The sequence below is a fragment of the Brienomyrus brachyistius genome, chromosome 1 (assembly GCF_023856365.1).
Source record: "Brienomyrus brachyistius isolate T26 chromosome 1, BBRACH_0.4, whole genome shotgun sequence".
In the NCBI taxonomy this organism is placed as follows: Eukaryota; Metazoa; Chordata; class Actinopteri; order Osteoglossiformes; family Mormyridae; genus Brienomyrus; species Brienomyrus brachyistius.
This window is the reverse complement of record NC_064533.1, coordinates 38251250-38266740: the sequence shown is the minus strand read 5'-3', so window position 1 is coordinate 38266740 and position 15491 is coordinate 38251250.

The window sequence follows — 15491 nt, the reverse complement described above, 5'->3', positions numbered from 1 at the left end:
TTGCCTGCCTGGTGCCCAGGTAGGGGACGTTCCGAAACGTGTGGAGATGCTTTTGACCCCAGTTGGGGTGGATCCAGTGGTCATGGTGCATGTTGGCTCCAATGACATAGATAAAGGCAGGAAGGCTGTTCTGCAGGATAAATTTATAGAAGTTGCAGATAAGCTTAGAAGCAGAACGTCCACGGTGGTATTCTCTGGAATACTTCCCGTGCCACGTGCAAGCCAGCTAAGTTGACTGAGATAAGGAGATTAAATGCATGGCTAAAATGATGGTGTAGGAAAGAGGGGTTTAGAGTTATGGGACACTGGAAGACCTTCTGGAACAGGTGGAAATACTAGGAGTATTACAAACAAAAATGATTTAGAGGCTTTAATTTCATCAGACACTTATGACATTATAGGAATAGCTGAAACATGGATGAGTGACAATGACGGAGAGGAATATAATTTGGATGGTTATACATTGTTCCGTAGTGACCGGATAGGCAAGAAGGGAGGTGGCATTGTAGTATACGTAAAAGAAGGCAAGGGAGCTCACTGATAAAGAATAATAGTACAAAAGCTGCATGGATAAAACTAATGCTAAAAACTCAAATGGCCTAATTGTTGGTGTTTGTTATAGAGAACCTGATGTAGCTGCAGAGGAAAGCAGAACGTTATATGACGATATCATGATTATGAGTAATAAAAATGATGTGGTGGTTATGGGTGATTTTAATTTACCTGGGATACAGTGGGACACAGTCTCTGGCTCTTCCGTAAATGAACTTGAGATGGTGGGATTAGTACAGGATTGTTTTTTTTTGCTCAGTTTGTTAATACCCCTACCAGGGGAGAAGCCCTTCTTGATCTTGTTTTCTCTAATAACCAGGATAGGATTGGAAAAATAGAGGTTTTAGAAGCATATTGCATAGAAGCATAGTGATCATAACATGGTTAAATTTGAGGTTAATTTTAGTGTCCGAAGAGCAAAGTCCAAAACAAAATATACAATGTGAAGAAGGCTAACTTTAATCGTATGAGACTGAAACTAGAAACTGTAAACTGGATGGAGTTAAATAGCAATGAGATTTTTTTAAAGCACATTGTTACAAGTGCAAGAGGACTTCATACCTGTTTCCAGTAAAACTAAATCTAGGAAACTACAACCAAGGTGGTTTACTAAGGAAATTAAGAATAAAGTCAGGAGGACAAGGGCTCTGTTCCACAAATGGGAAATAACTAATGATTTCAAAATAAAGCAGGAGTATCTAAGTCTACAGGTTGAGTTAAAAAATTACATTAGACTCTCCAAGAGGAATGTGGAAAAGAAGATTACATTGGAGGCTAAGGATGATAATAAAAGTTTTTTCCAATATTTTAACAAAAGAGTTCTAAAAGCTGAAATCGCTAATCTGCAGGATAGTAAGGGACTTATAATTGAAAATGTAATTGATATAGTAAATGAGTTTAATGATTGTTTTACACGGGTGTTCACAGTAGAGAACACGAGTAAATTACCACCATTTTGTATGAATACAACATCGTGTATGACCAAAATACAGTATGTATAAATGAGGCTGATGTGGTGCTAAGCCTAGCTAACCTTAAAATAAATAAATCACAGGAGCCTGATGACATCTTACCTATAGTTTTAAAAGAGATGAGGGATATTACTAGCCAACCTTTAACTGTACTATTCCAAAAATCGTTATCTGGTGTGGTACCTTCTGGCTGGAAGCGTGCTAATATAATGCCCATATTAAAAAAAGCGAATAGAAATAATCCAGAAAACTATAAGCCAATCAGTTTAACTAGCATTACTGGAAAAATAATGGAAGCTATAATCCAAGTGAAAATGGTAGATTACCTGGATTCAAATAACACTCTGAGGGATAGCCAACATGGATTTAGGCGAGGTAGTTCCTGTTTAACTAATGTACAAAAGAACCAGCTACAAGAGTAATTGATCACAAAAAGGCCTACGATGTGATCTACTTAGATTTCCAGAAGGTCTTTGATGTTGTCCCCCACAAACGGCTCTTGCTTAAGCTCAAGGCTGCAGGGATTTTAGGAACTCTAGCAGCTTGGACTGACAACTGGTTAACAGACAGGAAACAGTCAGTAGTTATTAGAGGCACAATGTCACAGTGGGCCTGCGTTCATAGTGGGGTACCGCAGGGTTCAATTTTAGGACCCCTATTGTTCCTAAATTACACTAATGATATTGACGCCAATACGTACAGTACACTGGTTAAATTTACAGATGATATCAAGTTGGGTGGTGTAGCAGATACTGATCTAGCAGCAGAAAGGCTACAACGGGATCTGGGCCTGAGCTTAAGGGGCCAAATGGCCTCTAGTTTGTAAATTTCTTATGTTCAGCTGGGGGCAGGGCAGGCCGCGGGGATCTGTGGTATCTGGGGTGAACTTCTCCAGGCTGGTGGTAAGGCTGTCCTCCTGGCATTGCAGGCAATCTTTGCTTCCATTTGGGAGTCAGGCATCATCCCAACTGACTGGAAAATGGGACTTGTAGTCTCTACCTGGGCAGGGAAGAGTGATCGCCTGGATTGCGGCAACTACAGGGAGGTAACACTGCTTTCAGTGTCGGGTAAGGTCCTTGCTAGGGTCATCCTTAACAGGACCCATGATCACTTGCTTGCCTGACAGCTGTCAGAGCAGTTTGGATTTACGCCTAATAAGTCTATCATCGACCACATCCTTGCACTGAGGGTTCTCATCGAACGCAAGAATGAATATAGACAGAGATTCTTTTCAGCCTTTGTCGATTTTGCTAAAACGTTCAACTCAGTTGATCGAGTTGCTCTGTGGGACATTCTGAGACTTCACGGGATCCCCCCAAAGTTACTGGACGTCATAGCCAGTCTGTTCACTGGTACTGTGAGTGCTGTGCAGAGTGGAGGCAGAACTGCGTTTTTCGCAGTTGATTCAGGGGTTCGCCGGGGGTGTGTTCTTGCTCTTACTCTATTCAATGCTTGTATGGACTGGGTGTTAGGCAGGGTTGTGGGGTCCAGGGGCTGTGGGGCATCCATTGGTGAACATATACTGAACAAAAATATAAACGCAACACTCTTGTTTCTGCTCCCATTTTTCATGAGATGGACTTAAAGACCTACAATTCATTCCAGATACACAATATTACCATTTCTCTCAAACATTTCTCACAAATCAGTCTAAATGTGTGATAGTGAGCACTTCTGCTTTGCTGAGATAATCCATCCCACCTCACAGGTGTGCCACATCAAGATGCTGATCTGACATCATGGGTAGTGCACAGGTGTACCTTATACTGCCCACAATAAAAGGCCACCCTGGAATGTGCAGTTTTTTGCTTTATTGGGGGTCTGGGGACTCAGAACCGGTCAGTATCTGGTGTGACCACCATTTGCCTCATGCAATGCAACACATCTTCTTCGCATAGAGTTTATCAGATTGTCAATTGTAGCCTGTGGAATGTTGGTCCACTCCTCTTCAATGGCTGTGCGAAGTTGTTGGATATTAGTGGGAACTGGTACACGCTGTTGTATACGCCGGTCAAGCACATCCCAAACATGCTCAACGGGTGACATGTCCGGTGAGTATGCTGGCCATGCAAGAACTGGGACATTTTCAGCTTCCAAGAACTGTGTACAGATCCTTGCAACATGGGGCCGTGCATTATCTGTCTGAGTGGCTGGTCTCAGACGATCTTGGAGGTGAACCTGCTGGATGTGGAGGTCCTGGGCTGGTGTGGTTACACGTGGTCTGCGGTTGTGAGGCCGGTTGGATGTACTGCCATATTCTCTGAAACGCCTTTGGAGACGGCTTATGGTTGAGAAATGAACATTCAATGCACGAGCAACAGATCTGGTTGACATTCCTGCTGTCAGCATGCCAATTGCACGCTCCCTCAATGCTTGTGGCATCTGTGGCATTTTGCTGTGAGACAAAACTGCACATTCCAGGGTGGCCTTTTATTGTGGGCAGTATAAGGTACACCTGTGCACTACCCATGATGTCAGATCAGCATCTTGATGTGGCACACCTGTGAGGTGGGATGGATTATCTCAGCAAAGCAGAAGTGCTCACTATCACACATTTAGACTGATTTGTGAGAAATGTTTGAGAGAAATGGTAATATTGTGTATCTGGAATGAATTGTAGATCTTTAAGTCCATCTCATGAAAAATGGGAGCAAAAACAAAAGTGTTGCGTTTATATTTTTGTTCAGTGTAGATTTACCGATCTTGACTTTGCCGACGATGCCGTGATCTTACCAGAGTCAATGGAGGCTCTGATTGGGGCTCTCGAGAGAGACTGAGCAAGGAGTCTGAGAATGCGGGTGTCCTGGATAAAGACCGAGATCCAGGCATTTAATGACTTCATAGGCACAGCCATCAGTAATGTGCCTGTCTGCGGGGAGAATGTCAACCTTTTCAAGAGATTTACCTACCTCAGCAGTAATATTCATGTCTCTGGTGACTCTTCCTATGAAGTCAGTAGACAGATTGGAAGAGCATGGGGGGTCATGAGGTCGCTGGAAAGGAGCGTGTGGTGCTTCTGATATCTTTGCAGGAGGACGAAGGTCCAAGAGTTAGAGTCCTGGTGCTCCCTGTCTTGCTGTTTGGCTGTGAGACATGGAAGCTATCCAGTGAGTTGAGACAAAGACTGGACTCTTTTAGTACTGTGTCTCTTCGGAGAATCCTTGGGTACCACTGGTTTGACTTTGTGTCGAATGAGCAGTTGCTAGAGGAGTCTCGAATGAGGCACATTACCTGCATTGTGAGGGAGCATCAGTTATGGCACTACGGGCACGTGACGCGTTTCCCTGAGGGTGATCCGACTCACAGGATTCTTATTGCTGAGGACCCAACTGGCTGGACCAGGCCAAGGGGACACCCACGTAACACCTGGCTGCAGCAGATGGATGCCCATTTCTGGTGAGTGAGACTGGACTGGGTATCTGTCTGGGGGCCGGGACCCCGAGGACTTTCACTGTGTGGTGAATGCAGCAACACACTGCATCAGCACATGCTCCCCAACTTGACCTGACCTGCAATTATCTGCTTAAATAAAACGCAGTTGGACTCGACAGGGATCTGCTCAAAGAACCAGTGGACCATGGACATTCATATATGGCCAGGAATTAGGTTTACTGGTAACATATGCAGAAACTTTTAAAGTTATCCGGGTATCTAAACTTGTTTTGTGGAGAAGCCCCTTATAAGGAAAACTGGGTTTGTCTTGGCTAGCTAGCAACTGGCAAAAAAGTCACACTTACACAGAATATAAATAATGCTATATATTTCATTGATGAGTAGTCAATACCGTATACAACATAAGATATGATTTTACCAAAAGATCCAACATAACTGATACGAACTGCAAATCCATGTTTTGGAGTATGGATTCGATTAGACTTTCATGGCATCCAAGCTGAACAGTAGTGGTCATACTTAGTCTTTTTGCCACTCAGTGACTGTAGTGACAGTGACTACCACATGCTGTGACATCATGTGCATACCTTTATTACGTGAAATCCAAAATGGGCACAGGGCTTGGTTTGGAAACATGCTTGTTCTGTAGGTAAAACAGCAGGCTCATTTTTCAGTTTTAATTATCTTATTGATAATGGAAGTGGCATAGGGTTTCATTTATATTCCTGTACTTTATAGATCCACAGCAGGCATTTATTTATATATTCTCAATGCTATTGATCACTAACCCTCACCAGACGCCATGAAATGAGTGCCATTTAGCAAAAATGTGGCCAAAACCTTCTAGGGTTCCCTGTTTAAAGACCTAGCAGACCAGTATTTGTCAGATCTCCTAGGTATATCACAAGAAAGAAACATACAGTAACCAACTGCACGGTCACAGCACAGTTGCCAATGAGCTTGAAAGAGGTTTTGAAACAGGCAGCATCATGTACTGGTGGCCCAATAATGTAGAATAAACCTCAGACCATTCGGGTACATACCCATTAGACGATTTTGGTAAATTAATAATTCAACAGGTTACTCCAAAGTCAATAGGAGATGACCAGTCAGTTGAAAGAGCCACATTTACTGGAGTGACTTTGTCTGTTGTTCACCAACAAACCAGGTGTCACGGCGTATGCGGGACGTGCAGTAGAGACAACATGGGGATTCCACACGAGGTTAACAAGAGGGTGTGGCACAAGGAAGGAGTGGAAGATTAGAGCAGGACATAACTAAAGGGCAGCACAAAGGACACAGGGCACAACGGAACAGCTCCTGGGGACACAAAAGTAAGAGCATCAACACACTACAGGGAACAGCACGGAGACACAGAACAGGCACAAAGAGGAGAACTCAAACAACAACCGAGACACCACAGGGAATGCAGATAGACACAGGAACACCAAAGACAAAAACACAGGACCTGGGGACACCAAGGGAAACGACAAAGGGGGAACACCAACCGGAGCAACAAAGGGACTGAGGGATGGGGAGAAAACACAGGAGGCACAAAGGCAGGGGGCAAGGAAGCAAAATGTGGGGGAAATGGGGAACTGGAGGGAACCCCGGCAGGCGAGTGGCGGAAGCTGCAGGATCAGTAGGCAACCGCGACGCCGGAGCAGGAAGGACCCTCGGCGAGAGCGAGGGAGGAGAAAGAGGGAATGTCGAAGGTGGCGAGGAGGAAGGCGGCGGGACTGCCGGAGAGGGCGAGGAGGAAGGTGAAGGGGACACTGGCAGAGGTAAGGAGAGAACAGAATCTGTGGCAGGTGAAGGCACAGTCGGCCAAGGTGTAGGCGACCGACGAGTCAGACCCTGGGAACCTGCAGGCGAACAACGAGGCATCGGAGGCCGAGTCTAAGCCAGATTGATTGCAGGCGACCACCAAGCAGGAGCTGGAGGCCCCACAGGCGAACGCTGAACCACAGTCAGGGGGACCGAAGGCAAACCAGGGGGCTGGGCAGGCGGGACCTGACCCCAGCGCATGTGTCTCCTCCCTTTCCAGGAGACCAAGAGTTGGGGACCCAGCCGGGATCTGCCACGATGAGGTGTTGGTGGCCAGGGTGACCCACTGGGGGGGTCCACTGGATCAATCAGGGCAAATCCCCGAGGGGTCCCACTCAAGCTCCACAGGGGGGGAAGGATCGGTGGTCCAACAGTCCAGGACCTCCTCGGGGACAAGGACTGGGGCTGTGGGAGCCGGGAGCATGGGAGCAGAGTCTGGGGGGATCAGAGACCTCCTCAGGGAGGGAGTCCAGGGGATCAGGGCCTAGAGCAGGAACCGGGGCGACTGGAGCCAAAGCGTCAGGAACCACGGGGGGCGGAGCAGGAGCCGCTGGAGGGTCAGGAACCATGGAGGGTGGAGCGTCAACCACCGGCACAGGAACCACGGGGGGCGGAGCCAGGGTTTGCACCCCAGCAGCGGGCGCTGCCTTTTTAAGGAGCTTGGGGATCCGCGGGATGGCATCCCCAATGGACCTGGCCCCTTTAATAGCCAGGTGCATGCCCAAAAATGCGCAAGCTGCCAACGTTGGCAGGCAAGCGACAGGCAGACGACCTTCAGGCATCTGCTCGGGTGGGGCGATGGCAGTGACATTATGCGTGAACACCACCAGATCAAGAATCGGGAGGGGTTCCTCCTGACATGCAGCTGAGCAGGCAGCGGAGGCAGAGATGGCCCCTAGGAGTACCTTCTGTGTGTCCTCCCGTCTCCGGTTTTTCAACCCACTTTTGCTAGAATAATGGTGGAAAAATAGTGTCTGTGCCAGGCGAATGGTCCAAAAGTGTTGTACTAAGGCTCAAAATTAGTCATGGGTGTTATGGGAGCGTAACATACTACAAACCAATCAGAATGTCATCTCCCATTCTCTTCAAATTTAGGTCTGCTTGCACTTTGGCAGACTGATATTATGATGGCGCATTTGCCAGGTAGTAGACCAGAATATCTCTCTGCAGAGTAGGGCTGTCACTATCTATTATATCAATAATCGAGAAATCTACTGAATAATCTGTCAACTCATGGATTAACCATTTATAAAATATAATATAATAATTTTAAATGCATTGCAACTGGTGCACACATAGTCTCACATATGGTCAATTTAGGCATTCCATTTCACTTACAGTATGATGCATGTTTATGGAAATGGCTATTATACTAATGAAAACTAAGACTAAAAGTAAAACAAGGAGTGAAAAACTAATTTTGTTAACAAAAATCAAAATGACACTAAATAAAGCTTCAATGCAACATGAACTAAAATGAAATAGAAATGCAGGCTTTGTTTTCATTTTTACCCGCTTCGATTGGCACTGTGGTTGGGGGTGGTAATTTACGTCACGTCGTACTGCCCACAGGAAGCAAAGACCATCATCTGCTATGCCGGTGCTCCTTTATACTGGCTTCTGTATTTGTCAAGGTTGTGTGTGCTGTTTTTGGCTGGACTAACAGCAATGTTCGCAAGAATGGTAAAGGTTACTTCAGAATTACAAAATTACAAAAAAAAAAGAAACACGATCCAGAGAGGAGAGAATGTAAAATCTATCTGGGGAGTAGTGAGTATGGACTGAGGAATTATTCCTAGAAATATTAAAAGTAAAGCAATCAGACAATTATTGTACAAAGTTTTACCTAGTGAGCACTACTGCACTTTCTCTGTTCTCTCTTACAGACACACACATTAATCTTTTGTTAAAATATGAGATTACTGCTAAATGAAAACCAGTTGTTAAGCTTTGTTGAAGGGTAAGCAATTGGATTAATGTCTATTAATTAAACTAATTTCTTATTTCTTCATATTCCTATACCTATTGTCAAGATGGAACCAGGGCTGGTGGCACTGCGAATTACTGTTAGAATCATTCACACATTCAGTGTTGAGTGACACATTTTTTGATTTTGGCTTTGCGCTGTATTAAGCCTTGTTTCAGCCTCCTCTTAAAACTTCCGACAATAATTGTCTGATTGCTTAATATTTCTAGGAATAATTCCTCAGTCCGTACCCAGTACTTCTCCAAAAGTGCATATTATAAAAAAGGAATGGGAGCATCAATAAACCAGGTCATTCTTAGCTGTAAAACATGATGGTGTCACAGGAAAGAGGTGAGGGGTTTGGAAGGGAATTTTGGCGCAAGAAAACAAAATGCCTCACACTTTCTCTTTTGCTGTTCCTTGTGCAGGGTGAAAGCATGTAAGTCAAATCTAATGTGGTACTGAATGGTACTGAAAAGTTAAATTAGTACTGAAACAAAACTGAAATAAAAACTAAACTAAAACTATAAATGTTCATAAAATAAGATTAAACAAAAACGCAATTTGTTTGTACTTAAAAGAAACTGACACTGAACTAAAACTGAAAAACAAAATGGAAAATTACATAAAAATAAAGACTAATGCAAATTTGAACACTATAACAGCCCTGTTTGGACACTGGGAAAAAACACAGGATGTCCATGCAAACTCCACAAACGCTGCCCACTGCCGCCCTGACAGCCCTTAATGAGGTGCAATGTTAATATCGACGTGGAATTTCGTCTACATGCAATTCTCACATTTCAAGGACCATGATAGACTACTGGGTTCAAACAAAAATTGTCTTGTGCTAAAACATTTTTACAAATGTACAAACAAACAAAACTTAGCAAGCTTTACAATTTTAATGATGGTTCTTTTTCAACATTATGTTAAAAAAAAATCAGTTTGAAGTTTACTGCCTCTGCTGGTTCAGGAGCTCTGCATGCACTCTCTATCATTTATCATTCTCGTCCTCCTATTGGATTCACTCATATATCTTTTGTTACGTTTATGAACAATCAAACAAAAACAAAGTCATAAAGTATGATATCACACCACGAACCTGCTCTAATGCCGTTCATATATTAGTACCAAAGTCCAATACAACGCGAATCGCATTTGTATTTGCACAGTTTTCAGTCAGAGAGAAAAGCACAGTGCAAACTGCAATGCAATATGATCTTAGGGAGGAACACTGACTGCTTTGGAACCTCGCGCTCACTAAAGTCACATTCTAAAATACTAGCCAGTGGGAGAAATAGGACTTAAAACTTAGTAACCTAAGCCAAGCAAAATTAATTAGACAGTAAAACAGCAATACCTCTTTGTGATATGTACTGAAAAGCCAAGAATGTTTCAGAATTGTACCTGTAATTTACCCCATGTGATAAATTTCTCTACGGATTCAATGAAGTGAAGCATCACACAAGGGACATGTCAAGCGGACAGAAGCTCGGTGGGAACTGGTTCCATTCTTTTCAATAAGATACATACACAAGTGACTATTCCTCTGTCAAAATACTGCACAATAAAAATAAAACTCATGCAATGGTAATTAAAAATCATTCCAAGTGAGTAATGTGGTGTAAATAAATAATAATCATAAAAAAAGATACAACAATCACAGAAAACAAAGCTGCTTATGACTTTGACATGACCTGCTCTCTCTAAATCAAAAGTAGATCAAAAAGTCACAAATTACTAGCAGAGATAGAAAATATGTCACATATTTAATATTTGCGTTCTTATTCATAAGATGTAACTGTCCAACTAAAGTGTCCCTACATGTTTTGGCTACAAGCAAAGAAGTCACACATCACAATATAAAAAAACAAACAAGACTCAAACTCAACCCTCAAATGCTAGTAATGACCCAGATGGATTTTCAGTAATGTAGTTGTGAAACTTGCTTACCATCTTGATGACATCAAACAAGAGCCACAGGTGAGTATTAGCAGGTTACTTATAGAAATAGTCAACTAACCACAAACAACCTTCAGTAGAAGCATTAGACAGGACAGGAGGGCAAGACAAAGCAGAACATCTTATGGCGAGACCATACGGACTAAGAAGTGTCTGCTTCGAAAAATAAAAATGTCCTGTTTCATCATTTCATAAAAAGGCATAAATTCTAATAGTAGGTACAGTAGTTGCATTCCCCAGGTGGGGAATATATATGGTTTTGAAACTGATGCACTATCGCAGAGGATTTCCTGTTAACACAATAACTAAAAAAGTCTTTGATCTTTTTCAAGCTTTGCAGGCACATTGCCTGAGTGATGACCTGGAAATGATCAAATTTTGAGACAGATTGCCCCTAAAGCATCACTGCATAGTGACAGCAAAGAAAAGGACAGTTAACATTTGATCCTGTTAGTGTGATAACTCAAAATTTCTCAAACTCGGCAGAGATATTGTATGGGTGAGCAACTGGAATTGATCAAATTTTGAAACTAAGTGCACACATTCAGATAAAACACTTGACCTTGTGATAACTATTGGATTCTATTACTCTCTTTACTCTATTTGGTCTTTTATGAATCTAAATCATCCAAAATACGTTATATGGATGAAAATCTACACCTGAAATCCTTATAGCTGTCAGGTGTAACTGTTGTGTTTGCCTATTCTGTTAACCTGTTGTGTCTAGTAATTACCAATTTTCTTGCCCTTATTGCCCTCATGTGTTATACCTGTGTTTTCCCATTTATATGTAAGTGTAAGGATGAGGCAGGCAGAATATGGGAAAAACAGGGATTTATTGCGGGGAAGATGCAGGGAGACAGCGACGATCAATAACATCAATGACGGATCTGACTCAAACGGACTTAGATGTCTACTAAATACAGGAGACAAGCCGAAATAACAGGGAACAACTGGGCACAATCAGGGAAGCACACGTGGATGATCGGGGGGCGTGGCATAGACGAGGACTGGACGCTCAAGTCATGACATTAAGGCCTTTGGCCCTGGCTGGCAAGAGGAGCAATCACAGTTGCTTCAGTCTGATGTGTGGTTACATTTCTGGAGAGATGCGCATCAGACTACGGCATACAGTACACAGCTATGACATGTACCAATGGCGTAGATTCTACACAGAAGTAAAAATCAGGTGCAGATCTGGTTAAACTGACTATATTAAGTAAGTGACACAAACAATTTCAGAGGCATCAGATTTATGGCCTGACCCTGCATTCGAAACCCAAACTGTCTGTGCGTCTGCTTGTGTGTGTGCGTGTACATCTGAAAATGAGAGCAATTAACTATTTTCATATTGTGCAATAGGAACATGTCCGTGCAGTCATGAAATTCCATCTTTTGGGAAATGTGAGGATTATAGTTTGCACCTGTCTTATTTATAATATAATTTTCAAGCACTGAAAAATGTAATTCTTCAACTAACAGACAATATTTTGTTTTGTATTTTCAGATCATGCAATATAATAAAGATTTTTGCTAAAGTGACAACTTTGTGTTTGCTTGATAGTGTTTAGTTTTCCAAAGTTTGGGATCTGGTAAATTATACAGATTTTATATAAAATGCTGATGAGAGTCAATCCCAAGGGATTCAAAGGACATGGACCCTGAATGGACCATATTCCGGAACTCCATTGCTGAAGTGTCAGTGTGGAGCTGTAGCTGTAAGCAATCCCCCAACCTGGTGGTGGACACCAGCGGTAAAGGGAGCTGTCAAGATGAAGGAAGACGCCTTCAGGGCTTGGTTAACTTTCAGGTCTCCAGAAGCAGTGGACAGGCAATGGCAGGCCAAGCGGGAAATGGTTTGGGCGGCCGCTGAGGCAAAAACTTGGGGTGTGGGAGGAGTTTGATGAGGCTATAACAGAAGGACTTTCAGTGGCATCAAAAGGATTTTGTCAAACCGGCAACTCCGGAGGGAGAAGCAGGGCTTCAACAATACTATTTACAACATGAATGGAGAATTGTTGACCTCAACTGGCGACGAGGCCTCGGAGGGGGACCCGCAGATGACAGCGGACACGGGGGGCCAGGACCCGCAGGCGCTCTCCGAGCCCCAGCGCGAGCGAGGGAGGGCGAGCCAGGGGGCAAGGTGGGAAGAATCGTGGGTGCAGGAGTCGCAGGCAGAGGGAGCGCCTCGGGCGCGGGAGCCGCAGGCAGAGGGAGCGCCTCGGGCGCGGGAGCCGCAGGCAGAGGGAGCACCTCGGGCGCGGGAGCCGCAGGCAGAGGGAGCGCCTCGGTCGCGGGAGCCGCAGGCAGAGGGAGCGCCTCGGTCGTGGGAGCCGCAGGCAGAGGGAGCGCCTCGGGCGCGGGAGCCGCAGGCAGAGGGAGCGCCTCGGTCGTGGGTGCGGGAGCCGCAGGCAGAGGGAGCGCCTCGGGCGTGGGAGCCGCAGGCAGAGGGAGCGCCTCGGGCGCGGGAGCCGCAGGCAGAGGGAGCGCCTCGGGCGCGGGAGCTGCAGGCAGAGGGAGCGCCTCGGGCGTGGGAGCTGCAGGCAGAGGGAGCGCCTCGGTCGTGGGTGCGGGAGCCGCAGGCAGAGGGAGCACCTCGGGCGTGGGAGCTGCAGGCAGAGGGAGCGCCTCGGGCGCGGGAGCTGCAGGCAGAGGGAGCGCCTCGGGCGTGGGAGCTGCAGGCAGAGGGAGCGCCTCGGGCGTGGGTGCGGGAGCCGCAGGCAGAGGGAGCGCCTCGGGCGTGGGAGCTGCAGGCAGAGGGAGCGCCTCGGGCGTGGGAGCTGCAGGCAGAGGGAGCGCCTCGGGCGTGGGCATGGGAGCTGCAGGCAGAGGGAGCGCCTCGGGCGTGGGCATGGGAGCCGCAGGCAGAGGGAGCGCCTCGGGCGTGGGAGCTGCAGGCAGAGGGAGCGCCTCGGGCGTGGGCATGGGAGCCGCAGGCAGAGGCGGCTGCTCAGGCGCTGTAGTAGGGACCGGGGCTCTCCGGAGCTAAATCAGCCTCCTGAGGTCCTCTGCCAATCTCTCCAGGTTGCCATAAGGAGAGGCGGGAGAGATTGCGGCGAAGTTATGCCGCAGCTGTGCGGTGAGCTGTTCCGCCTCTGGGCTACATGGAGTGGCCGCTTCTTCCATCACCCTCCAGTACAGTCCCTGGAGGGTGAAGAACTGAGTAGCGAAGGCAGCCGTTGCGCACACGCGGGATAGCGTCCCACACCGCTCTGACCCCCCTGTTGGCCAGCCGCTCGGGCCGGAAGAAATACCGCTCGAGGGGCGACTGCAGCTCCGTGGTGAACGGCTCCGGTTCTCGGAGCAGGAGGGGATCCTCCTCCTCCTCACTCCCAGTCTGGAGCCAAAGCCTGGCGAGGGAGCAAGCTCCCAGGTGGATCGTCTGCGCCTCTCGTCTCCTCCTTCTCCTCTGCTTTCTCTTCTTTCTTGGGTCCGTCATTCTGTCAGGTTCGGGCTGCGATCGCTGGGTAAAACAGGTGATCGCACGGGCAGGCAACAGGCAGGAAGCAGGCAAGGCAGGCAAAGTCGGGGAAGACGGGTTTATTCAGCTATGGGCAGGGCAGGACGGAACAGAACAGACGCTCGAACATCAATGACAGACGAGGAACAAAGGCAAGACACGGACTGAAATAGACAGGACTGGGCGAAAATAATCGGACACAGCTGGGCTAGATCGGGGAAGCACACGTGTATAATCAGGGGGCGTGGCACACACGAGGATCGGACGAGCCGGGCATGACTCTCAGTATCGCGTCTTTGCTTTTTTTTGCTTTTTTTTTTATGTTGTCCTGTTAGCATCATCGAGCTGATCTCCAGTAGACACTGGGGCAGTTTGCAGCTGAGTGCAAAGTGGCTGGGATGAGGATCAGCACTTCCAAATCTGAGGCTATGGTTCTTGACCAGAAAAGGGTGGATTGCCCTTTTCTGGTGGGGGATGACTTACTGCCTCAAGTGGAGGAGTTCAAGTATCTTGAGGTCTTGCTCATGAGTAAGAGAAAAATGGAGTGGGAGGTTGACAGGGGGATTGGTGCCGTGTCTGTGGTAATGCAGACGATGTACCATTTTGTTTTGGTGAAGAGTAAGCTGAGCCAGAAGGCAAAGCTCTTCACAACACCACCCCAGATAAGACGAAGAAAGTGGATGGTTGGATGGATGGATGGATGGATGGATAATCCATTGTACCTGTGAACAGTTTTTTTGCCAGATAACAGTAGATGCGGTCAAAAAAGGTAGCAGAAACATTTGATCTTAGAAGAAAATTACAATGGGATCTGTGTGTATCTGACATTACATGGTAGTTATACCCACTGAGCCCCGAAGAGGCCATGGATAGTTATTATTATTATTATTATTATTATTATTATTATTATTATTTTATGCATATCATACACTAAAGCAAGACCAAGTTGGAATAGGAGACGTATTATCGGTTATAATAAAGATTTATGTGAATAAATTTACTACCGTAAATCCCATTGTATTTGTGCACTTCGGACTAGCATCTAGCTTGTAGACACCATTTAATTAATTTGAAAGCATGAAAAATAGCAAATCATGGGCACCTTTTAGGGATTTTTTGCACTTCATTTTGCACATTCAACTAAATTACGTGCAAAAGTGGCCACTTCAGGGCTCCCATGTACCAAGGATGCCCAACCGCTTGATCTCGATCTACTGGTCGATTGTGTGTTTCCAGTTCAATCACAAGATGGTTAATGTATTATAGCCTCAGTGAGATGACGCTACATGGTGGAGGACATTTGCATTTCCCAGCATGCTCGTGAGCTGTGTACATAGCCCCTGTGTGTAGGCCCAAT